The sequence below is a fragment of the Pelophylax lessonae genome, assembly GCF_965119305.1.
Source record: "Pelophylax lessonae genome assembly, chromosome: 8".
Lineage (NCBI taxonomy): Eukaryota > Metazoa > Chordata > Amphibia > Anura > Ranidae > Pelophylax > Pelophylax lessonae.
This window is the reverse complement of record NC_138775.1, coordinates 244899616-244913387: the sequence shown is the minus strand read 5'-3', so window position 1 is coordinate 244913387 and position 13772 is coordinate 244899616. Positions and strand designations below refer to the sequence as shown.

The 13772-nt window shown below is 41.4% G+C and overlaps 1 protein-coding gene across 4 annotated transcripts in view; it reads right to left on the bottom strand.

Annotated features, from left to right (window-relative positions):
* The window catches only part of AGBL4 (AGBL carboxypeptidase 4), a 2933082-nt gene that overhangs the window by 2013000 nt on the left and 906310 nt on the right, over positions 1–13772 (bottom strand). The gene's annotated exons all lie outside the window — the stretch shown is intronic.

Here is a 13772-nt window from a genome sequence, read left to right as displayed (position 1 = left end):
GTACCGAACCGTTCCAACACCGTACCATGCGGTAACAGCAGTGGAAAAGCAAACCGGGCCAAGCAGGGCCAAGTAGAGCCGAGCCGGTACTTGCAGTGGAAAAGTGCCATTGGTGATGGGATATTCACAGAGTCAGTCCTCTACACTGTAATGTAAAGGAGGCACTCTGATATAAAGGGGACTGCACAGTAAAGGGGCACATTGTCCCGTCACAGTGCAGTCCCCTTTATATCACAGCCATAGGCGCGCACACACCCGTTTGCCACAGAGAAAACCAATCAGCGGGTTCGGCAGCCGCAATTGCTGCCGGCCAACCGCGATCGGTCCTCATGGAGATAGAACAAATGGTCCGCCGTTGTAAATACGGCAGACCGCTGTTCTGTCAGTTATGAACACAGGGATCCTGTGTTTCTCCTATTTAGGAAACACAGGTCTCTGTGTTCATGCAAAAAGCCCATCCCCCCACAGTTAGAAAGCACCCCCTAGGGACACATTTAACCCTTTGATTGCCCCTGGTATTAACCTCTTCCCTGCCAGTGTCATTAGTACAGTAACAGTGCATATTTTTAGCACTGATTACTGTAGTAATATCACTGGTCCCACAAAAGTGTCAAAAATGTTAGTTCGGTGTCCCATCTGTTTGCCGCAATGTCGCAGTGCCACTAAAAATTGCTGATTGCCACCATTACTAAAAAATAAATAAATAAATAAAAAGGACATAAATCTTTCCCCTAGTTTGTAGACGCGATAACGTTTGTGAAAACCAATCAATATACAGTTATTGGGATTTTTTTTACCAAAAATATGAGCCAGAATGCAAATTGGCCTAAAATAATGAAAAAAATTGATTTTTAAATTTTTTTTATCGGGAATGGCATATAGCAGAAGGTAAAAAATATTGTTTTTTTTTTTCAGAATTTTTGCTCTTTTTGTTTATAGCGCAAAAAGTAAAAATCACATAAGTGATCAAATACCACCAAAGAAAGCTCTATTTATGGCGAAAGAATGATATTGATTTTATTTAGGTACAGCATTGCACGACTGTGCAATTGTCAGTTAAAGTAACACAGTGCCGTATCGCAAAAAATGGTCTGGTCATTAAGGGGGTAAAACCTTCCGGTCCAGAAGCAGTTAAAGCTTATCAGAAAAAAATGGGGGGCTTTCCTGAGTGTGCCAACATCCTATCTAGTCAAAAAAACAATAAACAAGTGTTCACAAGAAACACCTGTATATAATGTGGACTTTAGAGGCACAACATGAGACACAAATCAACAGTATTTTTTCCATAAAATGTTTTTTTTTTAAACAATCATTTAAAACATATCGTATTAAAAGAGGAGACAGGCCCTATATTGGGGCTCAAAAAGAGCACATACAGGAGATAAAATTACCTTTTATGGAAAAAGTACAATTTATATGTGTCTCATGTTGTGCCTCTAAAGTTCGCATTATATACAGGTGTTTCTTATGAACACCTGTTTATTGTTTTTTTTTTTATATATTAAAGCTTAGTTTTTTGTTTTTTTAAATAACAAACATGTTATACTTACCTGCTCTGTGCAGTGGTTTTGCACAGAGCAGCTCCGATCCTCTTTTTTTTCAGATCCCTTGCTGGAACTCCTGGCTCCTCCCCTTTGAGCAGTGCCCCCAGAATAAAACCGCTTGCCCTAGGGGCACCGATGTGTACTCGCCTCCGAGCGGCCTATTTATGCGTCCATAGGATACATAGAGCCACGGCTCACCGCCCCCCCTCCCCCCCGCTCTTTTCTTACTGGCTGAGCCAATGATAAGGGAGAGCCCCATACAGTAGAGACTATAAAGAGCATCATTGGATTGGAGGGGATCAGGTAAGGATTGAGGGGGAGGGGCTGCTACACACAGGTTTTTTTATCTTCATGCATAGAATGCATGAAGGTAAAAAACCTTCAATCTTTAGAACCACTTTAATGCTAGCAGCTTCTTGAATACATAGGGGTGAATTGTCTCATATTTTGATCCTGACATCAAACATTCTTCATTCGCCTGCTATCAGAAACCTGCATTGTATTTATATAGTACAGCTGTGTCATCAATAAAAGTGCTGATATTGTATAAGCCTTAATAAAGTGTGTTGATTATAGAAGGTGTTAAGAGATGTGAACATTTTCAGAAAATAATTTTAAATCGTTGGCAATTATGCAAGCCCTGGTAGTCACAGGTCTTACTGATCACATTGTTTGAGGGATTGCATTATGACAAAGTGGTTAGAATCATTGTCTTGTAATTTTAAGTCCTGGATCTGATAATGAAGTGGTTGCAAAGGCTCAAGATTTTTTACCTTCATTTATTCTATGCTTGAAGGTAAAAAAACCTTCTGTGTGTAGCAACCCCCTCAGCCACCCTAAAACTTACCTGAGCCCCATCCCGATACAGTAATGTGCACAAGAGACTCGGCTCTCCCAGGTCTCTGCCTCCTCATTGGATGAGACAGCAGCAGTAGCCACTGGCTCCCACTACTGTCAATCTCAGCCAGTGAGTCAATGAGGAGAGAGCGGGGGCGGTGCCGAGCCATGCACCATGTGTGAATGGAAACATGGAACAGCAGCTCGAGATTGAGCCTGCTTAGGTATCCCCATAACAAGCTGCTTGCTAGAGCAGCACTGGGCAGAAGGGAAGGGCTTGGAGTGGCAGTGGAGGACTTGAGAAGAGGAGGATCGGGGCTTCTCTGTGCAAAACTATGGCACAGACCTGATAAGTATAACATGTTTGGTATTTAAAAAAACAAACAAACCTTTAAGGACACTATCTGCGTGAAGTTTGTATGTTATATCTCAATATTTGCATAACATTTCCTTTGGATGCTGCAGTTTCCTGACACAATCCAAAAAACATATTGTTAGGTCATTTAGCTTCCAACAACAACTGTGCATATTATACATGTGGTAGAAATATGAAAAACTGTAAGCTCCTTGACCCACCCAGCAGATTCTAATGGTGTCAGGATCTTCATGCTACATGATTTGGGTAGGATGTAGGAGGGGCTACGAATGGGCGCCACTTCTTGGCGACACAGGGGAATCATGCTTTACAATGGTGTGGGCTCTACAATAGTGCGTGTACCTAACCGAATTTCCCTGAAGAAGTCACATGACTCATGACGTAACGCGTAGGGCGGGTTACTCGAAAACCGGAAGTGATGCAGCGGGACACGGACGGAGTGTCCCCAGATTCTGCTGTAGCTGTAATACCGGATGATTGTTACTTTATATGTGAGTGGCTATTATTTTATCAATAAAATTGTGTTTTAATACTACACCATGATGGCCCTCTTTTGTCTATGATCCTGAGCCAAAGGGAGGGACACAAACAAGCGTTGAAAGGTTCCTGGATAGAGCAAACTGAATACACAGGAGAGATCATCCCACCTGCGGTATATATATTGGAGAACACATACAGGAAGGAGGATTAGAGGCAACCCTAACAAAAAAAACCCATATGCTTAGTCATATGTGGCTAGAGGTGAGCAGTTAGCACACATTTAGGTGGAGTCACTGAAGAGCACATAACATTTGGATCACAACTGTTGGAGGTGGAGGAAGTTGTCACATTTAGCTAAGGACTACACCTGAGAAAAACTTCTCTTTATAGAGATTTACTTTTTATGGACTTCTATGCACAAATGTCTAATTATATGTTTACTCTGGAATGATATACTTATATTTATTTAATTTTGAATACACTGAGCACACATCATTGGCACTATTGGCACTTTAATAATACTTTCGTGACTGCACAATCTGCATATTTGCACGGATATTTTGATAGGTAATATTTATGCACTTTATACATATCTTAATTTGGCACAATCTATTATTTGGTCTGCACTCAAGCACTTTTAAAATAATCACAGCTGAAAACACTGTGAATAATGTAAGCGTTTTAATTGGATTGTATGATTTATTTAGGTATTTATGTGCCTATTTTATTTACTTTTATTATTGACTAATTATTGAGATTTATTTATTCATCTATCTATGTGCCTATATGGTATACCTATAGAGAGGTTGTTCTGGTAATACCTAGGAGCGCAGTACATTTATATCCCAATTTGTAAATCATACCATGTGGGCCTCAGGTCTATAAAGACATACTATATGTTTTAGACTTCAGGTGGGCTTTGGAAATTATGTTGGCCATAGACAAGTCATTTTTTTTTCTTCGTTCAGCCAGCGAAAAAACCAAACAAACAGGTTCCTCCATCCACACAAGCGAGGTGGATGAAGGACCCCCCCCCCCTTCCCTTTTGCTGACACAGCCACACAAAGGCACAGCTCACTATGATCGATATTTGGCTGATCCCTGGTGAGTCATGTGAAGTTTGATTTACCTATAGCCAGTGTAGAGCCCGCTGTTTAGGTCCCAAGGATCTTTCCCAATAATTGCACTTGCAGCCAGGCACACCCTCACAGTCACTCACTATGCTCAGTAATCAGTCTAGGGGTATGCTTTTTTGATGCCTTTTTGCAGAACTTGAACTTGGGTAGGATTAGGGTAACTGTGAGATACTCCAGCAACTTTAAGCAGTAACTTAAGAACTCTAATCTTCCTCCTTTGAATCTCTGCACAGTCCTTGCTTGCAGGAAATGTTGGGCTGAGCGATACCAGGACAACATAGATAATGTCCCATTTAATTAAGGCTGACTCTAGCACATGAGGTATAGCAGCACCGCACAGCCTCAGTGGTCTCTCACACCAATCTACACTCACTAATGTCATTGGATAATCTGATGCCTTCTCCCAATATCTTTGAGGTGCCTACTCCTGTGATCCCAGACCAGATCCTCAAAAGACAGTCAGCTCCAGCGGACAGAATAGGCCCCCCTATTAAGGGTCCTTAATAAGCAGCCTAAACATGACAGGTCTGCCCAAAGGGCAGCAGCCCTTCAGGCTGGGATCTCATCTTCTAGGACAAGAAACTTCTGCTTTAAGCCTCAGAGTATTTATGCTTCCTCCCAGCCAGCATTTGGGCACCTCTCCCTAAGGATAAATATGCAGCTGCTGATTTTGCTCTCCCAGCACAATATCTTCCAGAAACTTTCCAGACAGGCAAGGAGAAGCAGTCAGCCATGCAGCCAGTGAAACACAAAACAGATCAAAATAAACACATACAGTTACATGGATTACAGTGAGCCAGTAACTAAATTTGCATAATCTAGCACCCATCTAGGAGGGTGCTACACCAGCTTTCAAGGCTCTTGTTTGGGTTAGGTTAGGGTTAGAGTTGGGTAATGATAAGGATTAAACACTTGCTTTAAAAAGTACCTAACATTAAGATAACAGTTAATTGGTTAATTGCTTAAGATATTACAGACACATTGTTTTAGTTTTAATTCACAGGATTTGTAAATTATTGTATAAGCCATCAACCTCCATCCATTACTGTACAACCTATTCTTTTATTCTGCGCTTTAATATTGTCTGGGATAAAATATCTACAACCACATTTATCAAAACTTCTGTGCTTGCCTTGCTTTCCTCTTGATAATCAAATCATATAACCATGTAACCAGAGGCAAACTCCCATTGTAACTTTAAAATACTTTTAACATAATTTGTTCAGTATCGCTGCGGTACATTAAATTACTATATTAAGTAAATTATAAGGACCAGAGCACTTTGCAAAATTAAAAAGTGCATGGGTAACTTATCTACTATTCCTCCGGGAAAGGATCCAAAGTGTGTCTAGTGTGATTAGTTAACTTTTATAGACAAGACACATCCGCTGGAATACTTGTAAGGCGCATAAGGAAGCTTTGTCACCAGTATTGAAGATGACATTTGCAGTGCTCGTGGATTAAACCACTGGAGAAAGGAGCTTTGATAGAAAATAAAATTGGTAGGCAGAAGTGACATCATAAGTGAAAGAATAAAGGTATACATTTAGAACAGACTGCAATAGATCAGTATTTCCCAGACCTGTCACAACAACAGTTCATGTTTTTGTAGATATTCAGACAAGAAACGAAATGACATATCAATACTCCTAACTACTCAACCTCTGTATGTGTGAGGTTCAGGGCTAAATTTAACACTGCGCCATACAGGCCCTGGTCTTGGGCACCATGGCAATGTGGGGTGGCACCTAGCCTAAATTACTTTTAAATCCTGACAACTTATTTACAGGCTCAAATTGTTCTAAATCGTATTCTCCTTGCAATTGTACTTTGATTTGAGAATTGTCAGTTGGTTGCTGTCACTAATAATCCTCAAATGCTAGTCAGAAGAGAAGGTAGAAATTCAGACCCGGTGAGGTTAACTTGTAGGTGCACTAATGGTGGGACTGCAGGATAGCTATTAGAAACTGCATTAGACCTAATAGGATAATATGCATCTATTCTATGGGATTTCGATTTTAAGTTGCAGTAAATTGGTAATGCTGGCTCTACACTTCATGTTTTTGGCAAACAGCTTTCCTTTGCAAAACAATATATATTTTTTTTAATAAATGGGGAGGGTTCAAATCTATGTAGCACCCTCTAAGAAGGTGCTACTAGAGTTAGAGTAGGCAAACTATACTCTGACTCATACAGTACTTAGCCTGTGAGTCTGTAATTGGGTCACGGTTATTAGAGGTTAAGCTGGATGACTCATACAGACAGCCCTCTGGTACCTGCCCCATGGATCTGCAAATTTGGAGAACATTATGGGTACTAGTGGGCGGAGGTGAGGAGGGGCTGTCTGGCATATTTAGGGGCCGTTAGCCAATCCCCAGGAAGTGGGCCTGGCAGTGAACCAAGGAGCCCATAAATAGACAGGAGTCATGCCAGCAGGGGAGTCAGATGGAGAAGCAGTGCTGAGGCAGTCTGTCGGTGGCCCTTGAGAGACCACTGCGGGGGGGAGGGGGGGTTTACCTCAGGCTGGAGCTCGAGAGGCTGGCCTGGAAGGATACTACCACAGGAGGCAGTTGGAGGGACCCTATCCAGAGAGACAACAGGAGAAAAGAGACAGAGTGAGTAGATCAGCACAGTGCAGGGACAAGCAAGGGGGAGAGACTGCCAGCTATAGCAGGTCTCTCTTGAACAAAATGTCTTCATCCAAACTTACCCTGGGAAGTCTCCAGTGTGCCAGTCAGGCAGGACTGGTGCAGAGTGTCAGTTAGAAGAACTGAGAAGAAGAAACCTCCAGGTGGGCTGATGGCAGCCAGATGGGCTAGCCTTTTCTTCGGGAAGAAGAGCTAGAATCAGTGTCTACTGGGAATCAGAAGGTGATGCAGGATGCAGTTCGCTCCACATGTGCTATTTTCTACAAAGGACTGAGAGTTCCTTGCCTGTAATAGGCTGTTGCTGAGCTAATGAGAGACTGTTAGTTCCTAAGGAAGTGGATCCAGCAGAGCCGTGCAAAGGAACAAAGTTTGTGCAGAAGGAGGAAGAAGTGGAAGCTGTAAATAGGGATGAAGTTGCCCCTGGCTATGTTTGTTGGACATTTTCAAGTTGGGCATCCCGTAATGCCTAACCCCATCCAAGTTATTATCCTCTAATAAAAACAACAAAACCAAGTTCAAGGACTGCTTTCTGTGTCTGGATGCAAGAAGGAAATGCTGTGTGACTGGCTGTGCAGCAGCGGGGAACCCTGATATTTACAACTCCTATGGGGGGTAGTGCTACATGTATGCCAGATTTTATGTGAGTTTCCTTTTGAAAAATGTATGCTCACTTACTGTTATATCACCAAGACAAGAAATATGGGGAATCTCCCTAATAGGGATGGGCTCTGTTCGAGTCAAACATAAGTTTGCAGAACACACAAGCAAATGGGGCGCTCAGCGGGAAGTTTGCCCGCCGATGAGCGCCCCATAATGCACTGTGCTGTTGCAGTGCATTGATTGCTGATGATTGGCCAAAGCATGCACCTGACCTGTATGCTTTGGCCAATCAGAGCATAATGTCCTGTCAGAGCCATGATTGGCCAAAGGCCATTCATGGCTCAGGGGCTAAGTCCACGTCCCACACTATATGAGGCTGCAGCTTACACAGCAGCCATGTATAGTGTGTGACAATAGAGATTAGGCACCCACTTTTACCCCACTATTACCCCACTTTTAAAATGTATAGATACAGTATATTGTAGTCCTGGGTCCACTCTCGATGCTCCCCAAGTTTTGTGTCCGTTATAGTTCGGGAGCAGGGCTATGTCAAGCTGACCAGGATTTCCCATAGATGCCAATGTGCACTGAAAGCTGAAAATTGGTCTGGGCAGGAAGGGGATGAAAATGCCCTGTATTTAAGTGGTTAAGGGAAACCCTATGAAAAAAAAAATAGCATGGGGTCCCCTCCAAAATTTATACCAGCCCTATTGGGACTGGTATAGATTTTAATGGGAACTCCACACCAAATTAAAAAAAAGAATGACTTGGAGTCCCCCCAAAAATCCATATCGGACCCTTATCCGAACATGCAGCCTGGCAGGTCAGGAAAGGGGGGAACGAGCAGGCGCCCCCCACCTCCTGAACCATACGGGGTCCCTTGCCCCCAACATGGGGAGGGTGCTTTTCCATGTTGAACCCCCCTATGCATTTCCATATCCTGTGAAGCATACATACCAGCACTCCTCCTGTTGTAAATGGTGCATGTCCTCCCATTACAGATGCAGCTGTAAGGGAGGCCACTGCACAGAAAACGCGGGCCCTTTATCTCCCTCTATCCTACCATTTGCGGGAGGGACTGAAGATTACAATAATGCCACATTCTTCATATATACCCAAATCATCCACTCCACTCCTCCCAAGACATTTTGCTCTATAGCTCCCTTGTTACCTTCTCCCATGCTCACGGTCAGGATTTCTCCAGAATCTCTCCCATCCTTTGGAATTCCCAGCCCCAGTATGTCCAGTTAGCACCTACCCTGGCCGCCTTTCGGTGATCCTTAAAACCTCCTTTCTTTTAGGGAAGCCTCCCCCACCTAAAAACTGTCATTGGGCCACTTTCATCAGATCATACCCCAAAGCTAATACCTTTTGTATCACCTTCTCCTCCCTCTAGATTGTAAACTCCATAGGTAGGCCCTCCTGTTCCTTCTGTATTGAATTGTATTGTCTCCCTTTATATTGTAAAGTGCTGCAGAAACTGTTGGAGCTACAGTATGTAAATCCTGTATAATACATTTTTACAATGCGCCCTCTAGCAGCTACTCAGGGCAGTTCAGACTGCGTGCCTGCATGGTGTGCTCTTCCTTCTCCAGATTAGCCTAGTAACAGCCACTCTGACTGTTGAAAATGAGCGCCTGCACAACCTGTCCAACAAAATGGTAGGGTGGAGGGAGATAAGGTGCCAGTGGTTTTTGGGGAGGAACTCCACAACAGCTGCACTTTTAATGGCAGGATACAAATCATTTACCACAGGAGGAGCACTGGTATGTACTATTTAGAGGATATGGACCTGCATAGTGAGAATTTGGGAAAGTCTTGCTGAAAGTGAACTCGCACCTTAAATGAGAAAAACTCAGAAGCTGCCCCTGCTGAAAATAATAGTTGGCTGATTATTGTGCTTAAAGTGATTGTAAACAATCTTGTAAAACAATCCATTCAGTTTGAAATTGAAATGAAACGCAAAGCATTTGTGTATAGATAAAAAAAAAAAAAAAAAAACACACATTATAAAGTACCTTTTTCTTTTTCTTCTCTGTCTGATATTTTCAGTGAAAGGCTGTGTGTGCGTGTGTGTGTTGGGGGGGGGGCGGGGGTGTCAGGACTAGAGATGGGCCAAATACCATCCCCCCATTCTCGGTTTGCAGTAGAACTCCCGATCAGGGGAAAAGTTCTAACACGAACAACGAACCCTATTGAAGTCTATGGGAGCTGGACAGGAAAAATAAAAAGTGCTAATTTTGAAGTCTTATATGCAAGTAATTGTTGAAAGAAGTGGTATGGGGGTCCGGGTTTGCCCTGGGGGACATGTATCAATGCAAAAAAAAATGTAAAAATTGTCACTTTTTCAGGAGCAGTGATTTTAATAATGCCTAAAGTGCAACAATAAAAATGAAAAATTATTTTAAATATAGTGCCTGGGGGGGCCCCTTAGTTTGCCTGTAAAGTGGAACATCTGTAGCATGTATAGAACATGCTGCAGCAAAAATGAAATTTCTAAAGGGAAAAAAAAAAAACAAGTCAAATCACATCTAAAATGAATCAATTGCAACCATGGCTATTAAAATTTTTAAGATAAAAATGGCGTGGTATGGATCTTAAGGAAAACCCCACTCCAAAATGTAAAATAAAATGGTGTGGGGTCCCCCCCACCACCAAAATATATAGCAGAGCCTTATCGGGGCATGCAGCCTGCCCCCCCCCCCTGAACTATACCAGGCCACATGCCCTCAACATAGGGGGGTGCTTTGGGGGCAGGGGGGGGCAGATCCCGCCCCCCCCCCCCCCTTACCCTATTTGAATGGGTACGGGGTGAAAATAAATAAAATAAATAAAAACAGGAGACAAGTTTTTAAAAGATCCATGAAATTTTTGACAAGGGTCTGTAATGTTACAAACTTTGCCCAATCAGGGCACAGAATGCACTGTGCAGTGTGCAGTGTTTGGCAAGGTGAACACCCTGCAAATTCGGATGTTCGGCGAATGGCCGAACAGGCAGATGTTTGACCCGAACTCATGCTTGGGCCAAACCGTTTGCTCAACCCTGGTCAGGACAAGTTTGATCATTTGAATAGTGCAGGGTGAGTTCCCAGCATAGCTAAATAACTAATTACATTGTGCTCTTCTGTCTAGTGTGGTCAGTTTTTAATAGGAAAGTAGAAGGACTGGCAGAAACACCAGTGATTTCACACAAAGGAAGCAATACAAAGAGAACAGGATACTTCCTCATACAAGTACATGGTACAGCAGGTACATATAAGGAACTTTAACCTCTTGCTTCAATATTTTGAGTCCTAGGATAACACTTCAGATAGTTCAGACAGTTCCCCATCAGTGACTTGGAGGGATGTTTTTAAAGCCTAAACATTTTGTTACCTTAATGCATTCCTTGCATTAAAATAAAACATGTTTAGACATTAGTAATGGCACCTCACCCACCCCCTATACTTACCAGAGCCCTCGTTTGATCTCCTCACTTCCTGCTCTTGCTGGCTTTGTTGAGGCTGCGGAAGCCATTGGCTCCCACTGATGTCAATCAAAGGCAGTGACGCAGGGCCCAGTCCCAATGTCTGTGTCAATGAATCCAATGGCCTGCATGAGTACACCATGGGAAGTGGCTTCCCATTGGGGGCACTTGGCAGAGGGGAGGAGCCAGGAGCACCAGCAGGGGACCTTAGAAGACAACCACTTTTTTAAAAAAAATTGCATAGTAATTGGTTCAGTGAAAGTGCATGTGCATTTGTTGGTGTGAATTGGGCAAAAAATAGTAGGCTATTTCTTATGCTGGTTGAATGTTTTCCAATGTTTTAAAAAAATATCACATTAGACCACTTCAGGGCACTAGCACTATCGAGTGGGCAAATTCGGTATTTTACTTTCTTTTGCAAGTAAATGAAAAATGATTGACTAGCACTGGAAAGCGCCTAATAACTTTCTCTTTGTGCCCCAGCTGAGCAGAACAAATGTACAAGCACTTTCACTGGACACATTTCAATACAATAATAAATCCCTAAAAATCCGAGCTAGGTCAAGTTATAATATATGACAAGCAGCTACCCTATCAACTGTGATACCAGCTATGAACAATTTATAGGCCAAGTAAAAAGCAGCGCTAATATAAACTTAAACTTAATAATAAAGTGCAAAGTGCAAAATATAAAAAGTTCATGTGAAAAAAATATTAAATATACAAATTGATGTAATAATACATAATCCAAAGTGCCAAATGTGAAAACACTGCCAGAAACATTATTTAAATATATTAAGTATATGTGCAGAGTTCCTAAAAAATATGGAAGCAGCATAAAGTATCCGGAAAGTGCAAAGTGCAAATGAATTTGAATGATGAGATCCATCACCAGATATAAACACTCAGCTTACGCTTCTTACCAAATGTGATGGAACTAAAATTATAATGGTCATATGCACATGTGATACTACATAGAACGCCATCATTAGATGAAAGCGATGACCACTCGATATCAGCTCCGAATATAAGAAAAAATTATATATATATAATATATATATATATATATATATATATATATATATATATATATAAAAGATCAAGCCAATGTAGTGAAGCCCGTTTAAACTCTCCCTCTTTTATTAAAAGTAATAAAAAGTACCTTAAGGCAACTTGTAAACATACAAAGCAAAAGATTACAGCAGACTGACGACACGTGAGTAGACAAAGCCATGAGCGTCAGAAAAGCTTGCTTGATGTCGTCAGTATATGGTCAATGCCGACGCATTTCATCATCTGTGACGCCTTCTTTGATCCTCATTATATTTGGAGCTGATATAGAGTGGCCATCACTTTCATCTAATGCTGGCTTTCTATGTAGTATCACATGTGCATATGACCATTATAATTTTTGTTCCATCACATTTGGTAAGAGGCGTAAGCTGAGTATTTTCTATTCGGTGATAGATCTCATCATTCAACTTCTTTTGCATGTTGCACTTTCCGGATACTTTATGCTGCTTCCGCATTTTTTAAGGACTCTGCACATATACTTTATATATTTCTATAATGGTTCTGGCTGTGTTTTCACGTTTGGCACTTTGGATTATGTGTAGTTACATGAATTTGTATATTTAATATTTTTTTCACATTAACTTCTTATATTTCACATTTTGCACTTTATGTATTTTTATTAAAGCGTAACTCCACTTTTGTTGAGAAAAAAACATTCCCCTGTGGGTGATATATGTACATTGCAAGGAAATATATCAATCTTTGTTGCAGATTCCTACCTTTTGTTATTCTGATTAAATCATTGTTTGTTCCTCTGTGCCTCTGGGTCTAATGGGAGTGGTTTCCGTGGTTAATTATCAGCTGTGGCAGCTTCAGGGCTCTAATGAGGGAAGCTGCTGGGCCTGCATCCCTTTAGATGTGTTCCTATTGGAAGTATCTCACCAAAAATGACATTCTTGTTGCAGGGGATGCCAGAAATCTGACTTATATCTAAGGCAGACTTCTGGGAAAATTGGTGAGCCAATCACACAAGCAGGAAATTATGTTTCTGGGGTGTGGTCAGCACACATTCTGTGTACAGAACAGCTCCAGGTAGCCAGGAAGGAAAGGTAATTTTTAATACCATTCAATTACAATATGATTTGTGTTGTAATTGTATACTTTTTATACTTTTTTTATATTTGTATGTAATTGGATAATTGTAATTGTAATTGTACACAATATAATTATATTGTTTTTTCTTTATTTCTCTATTTTATTCCCCCACAAAACTGGAATTACCCTTTAAGTTGAAGTTTATATTCGCGCTGGATTTTGCTCGGCATATAAATTCGAAAACAAATTGTTTATAAATACACCCCAAAGTTTTGAACACTGAGACAGCCAGGATACTACAAATTTCAGCAAGAAGTAAGCGATAACAAAACCAATATTTCTCTTGTGATACGTTTGTTTTAGGCAGCTGTTGGTATTCTAAATGAATGATATTGAAATGCCCTGCAGTAAAGTGCAGGGACACAGTAAACCTTTCTTAGCAGGCTTTGAATGAATCTATTCCGGCTTTGTGAGACAGTAAGTACTTACCAGCTTATCCACTATCTCCCTTTAGCATGGCATACTGTGGTTAAAGGAAATAATATATCTTATGTAATTAGGAGAAAACTGAATTCT